The sequence below is a fragment of the Mesoplodon mirus genome (assembly GCF_964341445.2).
Source record: "Mesoplodon mirus genome assembly, chromosome: 2".
NCBI classification, from domain to species: domain Eukaryota; kingdom Metazoa; phylum Chordata; class Mammalia; order Artiodactyla; family Ziphiidae; genus Mesoplodon; species Mesoplodon mirus.
In genome coordinates, this window is record NC_138977.1 from 197,416,411 (window position 1) to 197,432,450 (window position 16,040).

Here is a 16,040-nt window from a genome sequence, read left to right on the forward strand (position 1 = left end):
GTATGCTTTGATGTAACTTTGGGGGTATGTTTTTGTGCCAGTTAATCAACTAAAAAGTGTTCATTCACTGCCCACTATGGCCTAGGGCTGTGTCACCTCTGGGAAGAATGTGAAAGATCACATCTGGAAGCCTTCAACTTGTAAAATAATATTTCTCACTCCAGAGAAGATGTAATATTAGGTTTCAGGTCTACTGAGGTAGTCCTTACTACCCTCAAGAGATTCATAAAGTGCAAGGCTAGTCAGTTGCTGGTAGGGTCTGTAGCTCACGGGGCTGGGAAGTTTGGTAGGCACAATACAAAAGCCCTCTGCCTTGGGACACAGGTGGCCAGGTGTCATCCAGGAGTGTGGCTCCATGTCGAGATGTACCTAAACATGCTCAGGTGTGAGGAGTGTGACTCCACACCCATGCTTATAACCAGGGGGAGCTTCTTCAAAGCTCCAGTGAAGAGCAAAGTTACCTACCTCAGATATTACTGGAGACATGATGCTTCTTGAGTCAAAACAATTGTGTGTCTTTTGGGGGAGAAGGAGGGTGAAGCAGAGGAATTATATTTATTTTTTAATTTTTTCAAGGTGACTTCCCCATTACTGATATCTCTGAAATTTTATTTATTTTTAATTAATTAATTTATTTATTTATTGGCTGAGTTGGGTCTTTGTTGCTGCGCGGGCTTTCTCTAGTTGCGGCAAGCGGGGGCTACTCTTCGTTGCGGGCTTCTCATTGTGGTGGCTTCTCCTGTTATGGAGCATGGGCTCTAGGCACACGGGTTTCAGCAGTTGTGGTTCACGGGCTCAGTAGTTGTGGCTCACGGGCTCTAGAGCGCAGGCTCAGTAGTTGTGGTGCACCGGCTTAGTTGCTCCGCGGCATGTGGGATCTTCTCAGACCAGGTCTCGAACCCATGTCCCCTCCATTGGCAGGCGATTCTTAACCACTGCGCCACCAGGGAAGCCCCTCTCTGAAATTTTAAACTCTTCCATCTGTAAAGAGAAAGTTGGGTAAAGGGAAGGATTAAAATTAGAATTATAGTAATAGCCGTGAACATTTTTTAGTTCTTGCTTGGTGCCAGGTATTACTCTGAATGCTTTATACGTGTGATTTCATTGACCAAATGGTCCAATGAGGGAGGTACTGTCTACTAATGAGGAAACGGAGACCCAGAGACATGAAGAAACTTGCCTAGGTGTACACAGATAGTCCGTGATAGAGTCAGCACTTGAAACCAGACAGCCTGTTGAGTGCTTACTGTGATTCAGGCAATGCACCAAGCCCTTCATCTGCATTATTTCATTTAGTCCTTATTGTGGGTTGACTTGTGTCGCTTGAAAGAAATATGTTGAAGTTCAAACCCCAGTTCCTACAGATGGGACTTTATTTGGAAATAAGATCTTTACAGATGTAATTGAGTTAAGATGAGGTCACTTTCAGTTAGAATCGGCCCTAAACCCAGTGACTGGTCTCCTTTATCAAAAGAAGAGATGAAGACAGACCATTCTGGGATGAACACCCATGTGATTACAGCGGCAGAGGTTGGAGTGATGCACCTGCAAACCAAGGAATGTTAAGGACTGCCGGCCACCACCGGCAGCTAGGAAGAGGCTGGAAAGATTCTGACCAGAGTCCAAGGAGGAGCATGGCCCTGCCAACACTTTGCTTTTGGACTTCTGGCCTCTAGAACTGAGAATAAAGTTGTGTTGTTTTAAACCATCCCAGTGGTGGTATTTTGTTACGACAGCACTAAAAAATTAAGATAGTCCTTTTGACAATCCTGTAAGGAAGAAATATTAGCACCAGGAAACTGAAGCTCATAGAGGTTAAGTGACTTGCCCAAGGCCACCCAAATAGTAAGTGTGTGCAGTCAACCCAGGTCAAGCTTCTCCAAGGCCTGTGCTCACAGCCGTGGGGGAGACATGTTTGCAGCTCTCCAATGGCACCATCCATTTCAGCTTTGTTTTAGTTGTTCGGTCCCATTCTCCTCTCCCACAAACACCTTGCCTGGCACAGGACCGGGCACGGAACAGACAGTCCGTAAACCTTCGTGGATTCCAGTGGCAGATGTGTTCACAGAATCAAGGAACATGTAATCATTGCTCCTTGCAACACTTAACTGAATGAGGTCATTTTAGAACCAAAGAAAGAAAACATTAATTTGCCTGTAGTTTGCACTAACATATCAGACACATACAAAATGAAAATACAAATACATTTAGGAAGTCTCCAAGCAGGAACAAAAGCTATATTCAGTGTCTCAAAAGCTGCTGTCAGTGCAAGGTGCTGGAATGGTTGCAGAGTTATCTCTGGGGTCTTTCTTGCTCCATGTCTGAACTCCTCTCCCCTCCTCCTCAGACATTGTTGCCTCTGGGGGTGCAGAGCCCCCCTAACTGTATCAGCCCATTCACTCCTCACTTACTACCCCATTAAAAACACAATCTCCTGTTCTTTCTGCAGTGGACCCCAGCTGGGCTTTGTGAAGAGAGAGGTCTACTGGGTTGGAATAGAGACCTGGGGTGTTGACTGATAAGGGAAACTCCTCCGGGAGGGCCAGGGACAGACAGAGGAGCTGATGGTAACTGGCAGAGGGAATGGGGCACCCAGGTGTAAAGGCATGAGACAGGAAAAGGCACGGTGTGTTCAGGGACTGCTGGTCTACCAGGCTGTTCTGGCCAAAGCTTGGGGCATACAGAGAGTAAGTAGGAAGGCATGGGCTGGGCTGGGGGGAGAAAATAGGTCTCCATGGGGTTGTATTTCATGATAAAGAGCTTGGCTTTTACCTTGTAAGTAATGAGAGACACTGAAGGGTTCTAAGGAAGTGTGTGATGTGAGCAGACTGTGTTTTTAGAAAGATCCATCTGGCTGCAGTGTGGGGTGGGGCTGCTCAGAGTGTCACCCTTAGCCCACCTGCATCCGAATTGCCCAGCCTGAGTGTCCAAAGTATAGCTTTCTGGGCTTCACCCCCAAACCTACCGAATTAGGGTCTCTGATACTTCAGGTGAGTATGTTTGATGTGGAAGGTGGATGGAAGGAAAGAGCAGTGAGAACTGAAGGCATTTAGGAGGCTGTTGCTAAGACAATGTAGGGTGCTGCTGGCACATTTAGTTCATTGCAGCTCTATTTACAATAGCCAGGACATGGAAGCAACCTAAGTGTCCATCGACAGATGAATGGATAAAGAAGATGTGGCACATATATACAATGGAATATTACTCCACCATAAAAAGGAACGAAACTGAGTTATTTGTAGTGAGGTGGATGGACCTAGAGACTGTCATACAGAGTGAAGTAAGTCAGAAAGAGGAAAACAAATACTGTATGCTAACACATATATATGGCATCTAAAAAAAAATGGTCATGAAGAACCTAGGGGCAAGATGGGAATAAAGATGCAGACCTACTAGAGAATGGACTTGAGGATACAAGGAGGGGGAAGGGTAAGCTGGGACAAAGTGAGAGAGTGGCAATGGACATATATACACTACCAAATGTAAAATAGATAGCTAGTGGGAAGCAGCCGCATAGCACAGGGAGATCAGCTCAGTGCATTGTGACCACCTAGAGGGGTGGGATAGGGAGGGTGGGAGGGAGGGAGACGCAAGAGGGAAGAGATATGGGGACATGTGTGTATGTATAGCTGATTCACTTTGTTATAAACAGAAACTAACACACCATTGTAAAGCAATTATACTCCAATAAAGATGTTTAAAAAAAGAAAAGAAAAGAAAAGAAATTGATCCCGAAAGAGGAAGGTTTAGAGAAGGATAAAGAGCAGATGGATAACTTTGGGGGAGTTAAGAAATACATTTAAACTGAAATGTAAAGGTAGAAGATTAAGAATAGTATTTAAAGCTGAAACATACAGTTACCAATAGAAAAATAAAACTAAAAAAATATAACTTGCAGTAGTGGGTAGAATGGGCCAAATTCCTCATCTTTCATCGAGGTGATTAAATGTATTCTTCTTGAAAGGGAAGAGAATATATTTTTTTTAATGGGATGAAAATCTTTTTTACAGTTAGGAGATAACTGCCAAAGAACAGACACAGAATCATGCGAAAATGGTTACCTCCAAGAGAGGACTCTTACTTGTCACCTCCTATCCATCCTTACTATTTGACTGTTAATTTCCATGTGCACCTACTACATGAGTGACGTTTAAAAAGAGGCATTTGGAGCCTGTGTGAAGACTGATGGATTCAAGCTGCTTGTTTCCAATGGTATTGTTTTCTGCAGCCATAATGAAGACCATTTGGGGCTCACATTCAAATGAGAAGGGGGACAGAGGCTTTGTTGAAGCAAGCAGAGAGAAGGGCTCAGAATCAATAAGACAAGTATTGTCTGGGGCTCTCTTTGACCTGTAGGACTCTCAGCCTCTGAGTTGCTTCATGGGTAAAAGAAATTGAACAGGAGCATCATTCTGTCTTTTGTTTGAGTCTTGACTTCAACACTGTGTCATCTTGAATAGGTGACTTTGCCTTTCTAGGCTTCAGAGTCTGCCACCATAATGCAGGAATAAGAGCAACAACCTCATAGAATTGTTCTGAGGATTAAATGAGATAATGTATATGAAGAACTTAGCATAGTATCTGGCATCTAATTTGTGTTCAATAAATGTTACAGTGATGATGTGATGCTGAGGGTGATGATGGTGGTAATGATGATTGCTGCCACCCTTTGCCAACCCCATGAAATGCCAGCCCTCCACTGTTCTTTTTTTTTTTAATTTTTATTGGCATATAGTTGATTTACAATATTGTGCTAGTTTGAGGTGTACAGCAAAGTGAATCAGTTATATATATACATATGCACATTCTTTTTTTTTTAGATTCTTTTCCCATATAGGCCATTAGAGAGTATTGAGTAGAGTTCCCTGTGCTATACAGCTGGTTCTTATTAGTTATGTATTTTATATATAGTAGTGTGTATATGTCAATCCCAATCTCCCAATTTATCCTTCCCCCATTCCCCCCCCACCCCGCCACCTTATCCTCTGGTAGCCATAAGTCTCTGCTCTTAGCCAGGTCTCTGCTCTTAGCCAGGTCTCCCTGGCTATGGGCTCAGAGAAGTAGCATCTTACGGGACACTTGAAAGGAGGTATCTAGAGGCTGGAGGCTGCCCCTATGTATGGTTTGCCTTAGGACTCATGCATCAGGCCACTCATTAATTCATTTAACAAATATTTGTTGAGCATCTTCTATGTGCCAAGCACTGTGTTAGGCCCTGAGGATAAAACAGTGAGTAAGACAAAGTCACCTGATAGTGGAAGAGATGGACAGATATACATGCAATTTTAGGACTGTAAATAAATGCTGTAGTTGAGATAAGAACAGGATGTAGGGGCTCAGAGGGAATTCCCTGTACCATCTTGAATGAAGTCTGAGGTTTCTAAAACCATTTTAGAGCCTGGAGAAATGTGAATATCTATTTAACCAAGGAAAACAAGCCCTCACCTATATTATGATGCTTCTGTTGTTTCAGCTTCATTCTCTGCTGATATCATCTCTCTTCCCTCCAGAGTAGAAAAGATGCTAAGCATTTATTCCTGGGATTGGGCACCATGTCTACTAAGATTGGTATAAAATTTAGTGTTCAAGTTAGAATTTGTACATTTTTATGAAGATGGATGGATTACTCTTTACAATAAAATTAAATGAGATTTTTTTCAGTACGTGTACTAATCCTTTTGAGTGTTTTAAATTGTTTAAAGAACAAAAACCTCATTTAAATGAGCTATGAAAATTCTTGTCCATGGGAACATTTACAGAACATAATGGAAAATGCTTATAATTTGTTTATAATAACATGTGGGTCAGTAGCAAATATTTAAGAGGAAAAAAAGAGAAGATCTCAGGATAGTCTGAGTCATTATTTAAACTTCTGTCATAATTGAGTCTTAAAACCAAGAAACTTAACTAGTACAGTTAAAGTAGTAAGAGGGCATTTTAAGAGTGTTTAGTTTTCAATGGACTAAGTTCTGACAGAAGATTTTACCATCTTCTGGAAGGTCTAAAATGTTTTGCCAACTGGAAATACGTACATATTTGGTATTTTAAGTCTTTTAGCTCTGTACTTCATTATAACAACAAACATTTTAGAAAACAATTTCTATAATATTAATCCCATAAATGATTCTATAATAGCCTGAACAAATGGATGCTTCAACCCCTCTGAGGCTCTACCTGTGAATTTTACAGTCACCAGAAACACCCTTGGTAACAGTCGTGTGTATTTTACCCCAGTTTATACGCAGAACCACATTTTTACATTAATAAGCAGACATCTAAAATCCATTTCAAGCAGATATTGTTGTGGATGATCTGAGAACATGGAGGGGAACTGAGAGTATAAAAAGTTTCAGAGACTCTGGCAACTCACAAGATCTGAGCTTATGGACTGCCAACTCTAGAACCAAAACCTTTAACTGGGCTTAGTGGGGCAAAGCCAGCATTTGGCCCCAAGTCTGTCTGATTCCCAATCCAAGTTCTTAACCATTAGGAAACCCTCCAATTTTATCTCCCACTCAAATCTCAGCCTGTCCTGGGCATGTGTGTGTGTGTGTGTGTACATACATATGTAAGTACGACCTGGAACCCCCAATTTGAACACAGGTCCGTCTGACTACAAAACTGATCACTTCTCTGTGTACCTGCTGCCTCCTTGACCTAGAGACCTCCAAGGACTTCAAGGCTATCTCAGGCATTCTTTGATATGGGTACCTATGGGGGTGGGTGGAAGGCTTTTCCCTTCTACAGCTGAGTCAGCAGTCATAGCACAGAATCAACCAAACGGGAGAGGAAGTCTCAGAAAATATTTGTTGAGTGAATGAATGAGTAAATGAATACCTGCACACAACTCTAGGCTAACACACAGTTACCTGTACTAAATAAAACCAGAAAAGCACGTTTGAGGCCATCTGATTTGAACCTGTGAGCATCACGAATATCTAAAGTTAATTTACCAGCAATGGCTATTTTTCAAACATCATTTACAAAAATCATTTGGGCTGGTCCCAGCCCTGCTCAATATGTGACTAAAGGTACATGGCAGAAGACAGACCATCTGAGAGCCACACAAGGCATATTTGATCTTCATTGGCCTCTGAGCAGGAAAGTCCTGCCGTATCCTACAGTGAGGCAGACAGCCATGGAATGATTTCTATCTAGTCTGGTTCTGTCAGTGCTCTATATGCCCTCATACCCCTGGGCCTGTTGGCAAGTGCTCCTTAGGGCTTTATCTCTGCAAAGTGGACCCACACTGTTGTTGAGAAAAGAGAAAAGGAGTAAAAAGGAGAGGCTCCAGTCTCTGCATTAGCCCTGCTTTGAAGGGTCTGGGGTCTCTTTCCTGAGCAAAGAGATGAGGGCACCTCCATTCCACAGCCCTCACGCTGAGAGAGAAGCCCCTATTTTCTCTCTATCTTTGGGGAAGGCCCTCTTCTCTGTGGTCATCATACCCCAGCACACCAAGAACAGGCTGCTAGTGGTTGAAATTCATTTACCTTGCAAATATTATTAAACACCTGCACTGCCAGGTATTAAGAATAGAACAGACATTTTCCCTACCCACATGGAGCTTAAAGACCAGTAGGGAATCATGTAATTACAAAAATAAATGACAAGTTTTGGCCGTGGTACATGCTACCAGGGAAAGGGCCATGACTGTGTGAGACCCTCTAAAAGGGGGATTAAACCCAGGCAGAGAAGGCAATGATGTTTCCACTGAGGGCTAAAGGTCCAATAGATATTAACTAAGAGAAGGGGAGCTGGAAGAGTGTTCGAGGCAGAAGTAATCATTTGTGCAAAGGCCCCATGGCAGCCGGGAGTATGGCAGGTTTGAGGTTTGAGTGGAGAGTGGAGATCTGGAGGGTTCCTCAGGAAAGTCAGGAGAACTCAGAGTGACAAAGGCTAGCAGGTATTGGGTACTCACTGTGGGCCAGGCACTCTGAGAAGTGTTTTTGTTTGTTTGTTTGTTTTTAATATCTAATTTAAGACTCACATTTTTACATGTGAAGAAACTAAGCCACAGAGAGGCAAAACAAACGACCAGATAGTACAGGCTCTTGTTAAGGGCTCCTGTCTGTATCCCTAAGAGCCATGGGAAACCATCAGAGGGTTTTAAACAGAAGAGACACACTAGGATTTCTCTTTCAAAAGGATGATTCTGACAAAAATCAACTAGAGGTGCCCCCACTTACACTGCCTCTCTAGCCCTCTTTACCCCCAAATAAAAATGTTTACATTTAAAACCATCGAGGCTATGGAGTCTGAAAATAAATGATATTCTGAAAGAGAGACGCAGCTTGTACGAGCTGTAGTGCTGTGTGGTTGTTCTGAGGAGGTGGGAAAGGAGGAACAACCTAGTAACCCAGCTTTCTCTACTTTCTGGGAACTGTATTCCAAGAAGTTTAGAAGACAGGCTATGGTGTGGACTAGAAAGGGGGATTGAAGACACTCCCCGCTGCAGGCCCAGGGGGACTGTTAACACTCCCCCACCCCAAGCCAAACTCACTGAGTGCTGAGTCATAGCAGTGTCTTGCTTTGACCAGGAGAGCAAAAACTCCCTGGTGGGCCAAATCCAGGCTATGTGGCTTTTTCTTTGACAGCTGCAGTATTTTTTTTTACATTAGGAAATTCTGCATTAAAATGTAGAGTTCTGGCTTTTCTGACACCTCTGGGCCACCATTCTATCTTGGCCCCTTGCGCTGGCCCTGATGCATGCACATCCCCAAGCAAGACACACCAGCTTGCTCTCCCATATACCTGGCCCTGCCACTGGGTTGTCTCCCTCCCAGCTCAAGTCTCATTTCCTCACCCGTCTGACCCTGTAGACAGCTACATTTGTGTGCTCTGGATGGTATGCTAGGGAGGATTTCAGTTCATGGGTTTAGGAGGCTGAGCTGGAAGCAGGAAAGTCTTCTTTGAACCGGCTTCTGCTGGGGGTCTCATTCCAGGCATGAGATAAACTACAGGGTGGGAATGAGCACAGCTCCTGGGAAACAATGAGGAAGTGATTCTCAGCAATGATCTGTGGGCGGATGCAGTGAGGTGTAAGGCTAACTTGGTAGATGTGGTCACAATTTGGAGAGAACAAGGTGAAAATTTGGACCTAAAGCATTAGAAAGCCATCACAGGCTCTTAAGCAGGTTGAATTTTAGGAAGGGGAGAACAACAAAAACATGGTATAGGCCAAGAGCCTGGAGGTAGGACACCCTCGGAAGGAGGGAGAGTAGTAATTACAAACTTGCATGAGTATCCCCGGATCAGGAATGGTGCACTCAAAATAAAGGGCCAGAAGCCAGTGTGAACCCACGCAGTTTTCGTTGGCACAGGGCAGTGCTTACCGGAAAAAGATTGGTCATGAAAATTTAGCATCACGGGGAGAAAAATGAAATGTAATAAAAATTACGGTTGGTTAAGAATGGAGGCATTTTTACTATGACACAGCCCCACTGTGAAAACCTCTGCATCCGTGCCAAGGGGTGACGCAGTCGGCTCAGCCCAAGGGGCTGGGAGCAGGGCCTCCTCGGGCTTCCATAAAGCACAGATCTTGCCCAAATGTGGAAAACCTTTAGGGACATGAAAACCATGAGGGATCCATAGCCCTGATTTGAACCAGGCAGAATAAACAAACCCCTGCCCAAACTGGAACTCACTGGACGCCTTTCAGAGTTATCCAAGGGGAAAGGCTGGAGGCCTCAAGGGTCTTCAAGTGGGTTAATATCTTGTTTCACTGATTCACTCCAGTCTGATATAACTGTGTGCTCTTCGGTCTTTGTCCTTTTTTGTAGCGTCTCTCAACACCTCAGCTGCAAACCCAGAAATGGATTGTGTTCTGAACCTAAAACATATACAGTACCTTTTTTTTTTTTCCTGCTAATGGGATGTTAAAGCCCAAGTTAGACCATCTGGAAGTGTGTTTCATGTTCAGGAACTGGGTTGGAAAAGTTCCAGAGAGCATTCACATTTTCCATAGACAGGGTTTTGGTAAGTTCCCAACCTCTTAAGCTCTTACCCTGTCTCTAGCCCACCTCTAGGAAATATAATGTAATATAACACACTATGAGAACATTTGCTGAGTGCTGGCCATGGCTTTGTTCTAGCCAGGGATGAAAACAATGAAAAAAGGCAGTGTCCTTCATCTCTAGGAGTCACTGATTTAGTTGACAGAAAGACTGACATTTGAATATGTGGTTACACTGTACTGTGACACATATGAGGCAAAAATTAGTGATTAAGATTGTGCACTTTGGTGACAGACAGACCTAAATCCCAGATCTACAACAGACAAGCTGTGTGACCTGGGGCAGATTACTTAACCTTTCTGTTAACTTAACCTTTCTAAGTTGTATCATCCTGCCTATTAAATGGGGACAATGCAGATACTTGCCTCAGAAAATTATAACAGGATAAAATCAATGAACCTAATCAATATAAAGTGATTAGCACACTGTCCAAAACAAATAAACAGAAAAAGGTGGAGATGGAGCAAGTAAGACATTCCAGAAATAGCAAGAACAGAGGCTTAGATCAGGATGGTTCTCTGGAGACAATAGCAAGGGGTCAGGTTTGGCAGGAGGGAGGGGGCATGGAGGGGACTGTGGGAAATGGAGCTGGGGAGGGTGCCCTCGTCTGGAGGCCATCTGGAGCTGCAGGTGGCCCCTGGGTCAAGGCAGACCTCAGGAGGACAGGGGTCCAGATAGAGCTATTCCTGGCTCTTGCCCTCAGAGCTCATTTCTCCCATCCACCCCCATCCCTTCCCACGATTCCAGGCTGCATCAACCACCAACAGCACCTCACCTGCCTCGAAGGTCTCTCTCATCTTCCCGGTTAGCTCAGGTGGATCATACACAGGTAAATTCCTTTTTCTCCTTCTCTGCCTCAGCTGTGAGAAAATTGGAATTTTTAAATGCAAACTCTTCCTTTAAAAAAAAAAAAGGAAAGAAAGGATAGAAGGAAATGAGGGAGGAAAAAGAGATAGAAGAAGGGAAAGGGAGGGAAATGGATAGGGGATGGGATGGACATACAGATGTACAGTAACAGACATGTTCAGCAAAGCACAGACTACCTCATATATCAAAAGTGGGTCACAAAGTTCAGCCTTGCCAGTGGATTCCATTTGAAGGACTTCCTGTTCTTCTTCTCTTCCTTGCTTCTGTCTGAATGTCTGGTGGACTTGGAGAGATTACACTAGCTATCTGAGGAAGAGTCTGCTTGCTGACATGGATGCCACATCCCTTCCAGAACCTTCTCATCTCTCCACAGTGGGGGGAGGGGGGAGCCCAGGTCTTAGATTCCTTTGGCCTTAGGCTGTGTCACATTCCTTTGTGTTTATCAGTCTCTCCATCTGTTCATTCAGTGGCAGTTACTAAACTCTCCTCTCTGCAGGCGCCCTGCCGCGAGGGAGTTGGAGATAGAAACATAAGCTATAGGAGGTCCAAACAACAGTACTACAGACTCTGAAAACAGCACCAAGAAAGGACCAGGGCTACCCAGAGCACCTTTGTATCACATATATCATACCCAAAGGTGACTGCTTAGTGTTTAACTTGGACATAAATTCTGGTGGTATTGTTTTTTTGAAAAGATTATTCTTGTACCTTTATTACTTTGGACCTAAAAGCAAAAAGCCTGCATTGCTTTAAAAATATTGTTATTAAGACTAAATCTTTCTACTGCTCAATTTAGTACAAATTAATGAGAAACCATATATTTATGAAGTGACCTATGGTGGAATAACATAATTGTAATTTCGGCTCCTATGTTGAAAATGAATTTTTGATTATTTGATTATTCAGTCTCTCTGAACCTTAGTTTTCCGTATCCACAAAGTGGAAATAATAGGCTTATCCTATAAATCAAAGCAATGTAGGGGCATTCAATTTGCTGACTCTAAGCCATTTATAAAACTGTAAGCTGCTGTTGTTAACTGCTGCAAATAATTGTGATGATAAGTAATGACTATGATTGTGGTCCTGGGTGTGGGTTTGTGAAGCCAGTGGGCTTATTTTCTGCTATATCTGGATGCTTCTTTCCCTGTGGCCACCCTACTTACAATGAAACTCCATCAAAGCAGTGCTTCTCAAATAGTAATGTGCATGTGAATCTCCTAGGGACTTTGCTGAAATGCAGATTTGGATTTACTAGGTCTGTCTGGGGCAGGGACTGAGATTCTGAGTTTCTAGGACATTCCCAAGTGATGCAGTTGTTGATGGCCAAGACCCTCATGTTGAGTAGCAAGACTCTAGATTACCTCTGGAAGCCTCCTCAAGGGACCTTTCTGTATCTCATGGCTTTTGTGTCACACACCTTTGCCTAAGGAGAACTAACTCATCCTCTGAGGGCCAAAAGCTTCCATGCCAGGCCTACGCCTGGTCTTGGAGCGGGAAGCCCACCTGCTGCACACAGAACAAGAGCCCCATCCTGCTGCAGCACCCTTTGGTTGCTGCCACACACAGGAGGCAGCCTTTTAAAAAATGTTATCCTGTTTGTTTGTTCCACTTCCCCTTAAGCTCTAATCTTTGGCTCAGAAGGCAACTTCAAAGCTTGGTGTGGTCAGTTCACCAGCCTATTTGAGTCCGTCTTTGAACCCTGGGGCACTGGTCTGAGCCAATCAAGTCCCCAGAAAATGGATTTCTAAACCCAAAGGCACTTGCCCTATTGCTAAGAGCTACACGTAACTCAACCAGTGTGAGTAATAGAAACAATAATAACTACCATTTATTGGGTCAGCAACTACATGCCATAAACTGTTCTAAGTGCTTTAGCCACACCAACCCTCTTGCAATTGAAAATGTGGTCCCAGAACCAGAAGAAATCTCAGACCCCACCAGGACCTCTTGAATCAGAATCTGCATTATTTTAACAACAAAATTCCTAGGTAAAAATCCTGGGTTCGGGCCTCCCTGGTGGCGCGGTGGTTGAGAGTCCGCCTGCCGATGCAGGGGATACGGGTTCGTGCCCCGGTCTGGGAGGATCCCATATGCCGCGGAGCGGCTGGGCCCGTGAGCCATGGCCGCTGGGCCTGCGCATCCGGAGCCTGTGCTCCGCAACGGGGGAGGCCACAACAGTGAGAGGCCCGCATACCGCAAAAAAAAAAAAAAAAAAAAAAAAAAAAAAAAAAAAATCCTGGGTTCAATGCTAGCTGTGCCACTCACTAATTGTGCAAACACTCTTTTCGCCCTTGCCTTCTGTCCTCAATCCCTTGGTCTCATTCAGTTTCAAGGTCACCTTGAAAAGACCCCAGGTCTTTCCCATTGACAAAGATGTTTGAGAGTTCTCTTTGGTGCCCAGGATTGGTGGTCAACAACTGTAAGACTCACTCAGAGTGGTCAGAGAGGATTCTTCCTTCAGAGAGGGCAAGGGTCCAGTTGGGTCCCTTCAGGTGAAGAGCTTACAGAGTAATTATATATGATCCACCAGCTGTTAAAAAATAGAATCTCTTTGTATTATTTATATTTATATCTGTAACTGTAGACAAAAAGGAAGTCACCCTGAAAGAAATAACAGACCACTAAGTAATTGGGCCTTCAACAGAATGAAAAGCCACATGTCTTATGTGTATTAATGACCTATTCTCTCCCTTTGCCAACTCTCATGTGCTTATAAACAAGTAAATAATAACACATTCCTTGGGCATACGACAACCTCCCCAGAGTTCATGTGGAAACATGTAGGTCTTCTATTAATGGCCCAGCCACTATACTGAGTGTTTTGTGTACACATCATGTAATTCCCAAAGCAACCTGGTGAGGTAGGCTCATGATCCCCATTTCAAAGTTAAGAAAACTGAGACTTAGGGGCCATAAATTGGTACCCCTACAAATTCCAATTGCTTAAGAAGAGCTTGAGAAGGGGGAAGATAGCTGGTGGCTTTACCCTCTGTTGTCCTGAGCTATTCCCTTCTGGCCCCCAGCTTGCCTGTCCCCATCCACAAACCAAGGCCCTGTGGTTAGGCTAAGTGGGTGTCTCTGTTTTAAAAGGCATTTTGGGGACTTCATAGTGATCCCACCCCCTTCCAACTTCAGAGGTTTGCCAGAGTATTTGTCCCAACCACGTATGATATTTCACTTCTAAGGAGTTAATTGATTTTCCCCATCTTCTTGTTTCTTTACTGGTGTTTTGTACTCCTTCCAGCTGGGAGTTCACAGGAAGCTGAGCAGATGGCCTGCTCCGCTCTGAGAGATTAATTACAGCGTTAAGCAACTAGAGAGTGGCTGAGTGGGATTTGGACTTGGTTCTGTCCCACTTCAGAGCCCGGGCACCTGAGCGCTCTCCTGCATTGCATGTGAAGCCTAGGGCTCCCCCTTCACCACCTCCTTACCACATGCCTCTGGTGGGAGGCATGAGAATGAAGGTACCCAACGCTCCCAGGCATGCAGCCCTAGTTTGCCCAGTCAGAGCTGGCAGCACTCTGGCTCAGGGTCACAGATACAGAGGCTGGGCAGTCTGAACTGTTTATGTCCTGGTATGGGCACCAGTACCTCCTTTGTCTCTGCTGCTCTGACAGAGGATGACAGTTGTTATTCCAGGTCCTATGACTGTTTTATACCAAATCAGAGAGGAACTGACCTCAGGAAGGAATTATGAGGTCTCTCCCAGACATGATGAAACCTTTGTGTGTTTTCTTTCCACATTTTATTAGGCTGGCTCCACCCTTCTTCCAGCTCCCACTGCCATCATGGACATCACTTCACAGAGCCAAATGGCCTTCCTTATCCTCTAGGCTTTGGCCTAAGAAGGCTTTTGTGAGGATTCCTCTCAGTATCTCACAGTAGAGGATAGTCAAGAGGCTGATGCAGGTATCCATGCAGGTGGGAATTGAGAGAAAGCAGTGAAAATGGGATGGAAGGGACTAATTCTGGAAATAACTGGTGGATGAGTGGGTGCAAAATCAGCCCAGGACATGGAGGAATAACAAATGCCTCCAAGATTTTGGATCTGGGGAAGTAAAGGTGGTGCCCTAAAAAGAAAGGGCAAAGTTAAATCCAATTTGCATAGCTTGACTCTGAGGTGCTGGGATGTTCATATAGACACTCCCAATAGAAGCATCAGGATTGGAGCTGAGGGAGAGGTCAGAACTGGAATTACACATTTGCAAAGTCATCTGCTTAGCTGTGATGGCTGCAGCTTGAGATGAGCTTTTCTAGGAAAGAGAGATGAGAGAACTGAGACTGTAGAGTTCAGGCTCAGGAGCTGCAAGGAGACTCAGAAGCCAGTGCCGTTGCTGGAGAGGTAAGAGGAGAGCCAAGATTGTGTAGTGTCCTGAGCCAGGACTCAGGGGAGGTCCATGGTGTGGGGCTTAGACTTGTAGATTACCAGACTCCCTCTACATGACAATGGCATGGTGATTTTAATGCACCATATCATAATGTCCTCAAATCTATCATTAGCCACTGTGGCATAGCTTTTTTTTTTTTTTTTTTCCTGTTAAAGGTGGCTTTGACTTTGTCAGCAAAGATCTTCTGCTTAAATCATCAAACATAGTCAAAAAGCCATTAATTGCATAATTAAATACAAAGCAGTTCCTGTACAGCCTTGTCCACTACTAGATTAGATATACCCCTTAGGTTGAATTCACATGGTAAGTACCTACTGAGTACTTGACTTGAAATAACATTTGGTCAACAAGTGGGACACGGTGAATCCTAATGACTTCCAGGTTTTGGTCCCATTTTAGTTGAAAAGGGGAAATGAGTTTTGAGTTCGTGCATAAATTTAACTCTGGTACCTAGAGTACAAGAAATGGTGAAGAGAATGGACTTTGGAGTCAAATGAGTCTAAGTCAGAATCCTGGCATCACTACTTAACTACCTGTGAATATTTAGGCAAGTTCCTTAACCTCTCTGAGTTTCTTGAGCTGTAAAATGGAATACTTAATCATAGTCAGGCCAGAGTCACTGATAGGACTAAAGGAGATACTTAATAAAACGTTAGCAAGTAATGCTGTCAGTACCATTAGTATTGCCTTTTATGGGAAAAAAAAATTGCAGGTCGGTACGTGTTTTTCTTATTAAGTGACTTTGACCTACCCAAAGTCTGGTACAGGTCAG

At 44.0% G+C, this 16,040-nt stretch overlaps 1 protein-coding gene and 1 long non-coding RNA gene across 4 annotated transcripts in view; one reads left to right on the forward strand and one right to left on the reverse strand.

Annotated features, from left to right (window-relative positions):
- PLCE1 (phospholipase C epsilon 1) overlaps positions 1-16,040 on the forward strand; it is a 313,229-nt gene that overhangs the window by 149,225 nt on the left and 147,964 nt on the right. The window lies entirely within an intron of this gene.
- On the reverse strand, positions 459-11,235 carry LOC309795810. The gene is made up of 3 exons (XR_014292367.1): positions 11,057-11,235; positions 10,789-10,873; positions 459-981 (listed from the first exon to the last, which is right to left on the reverse strand). It is a non-coding gene; the product is annotated as an uncharacterized lncRNA (long non-coding RNA).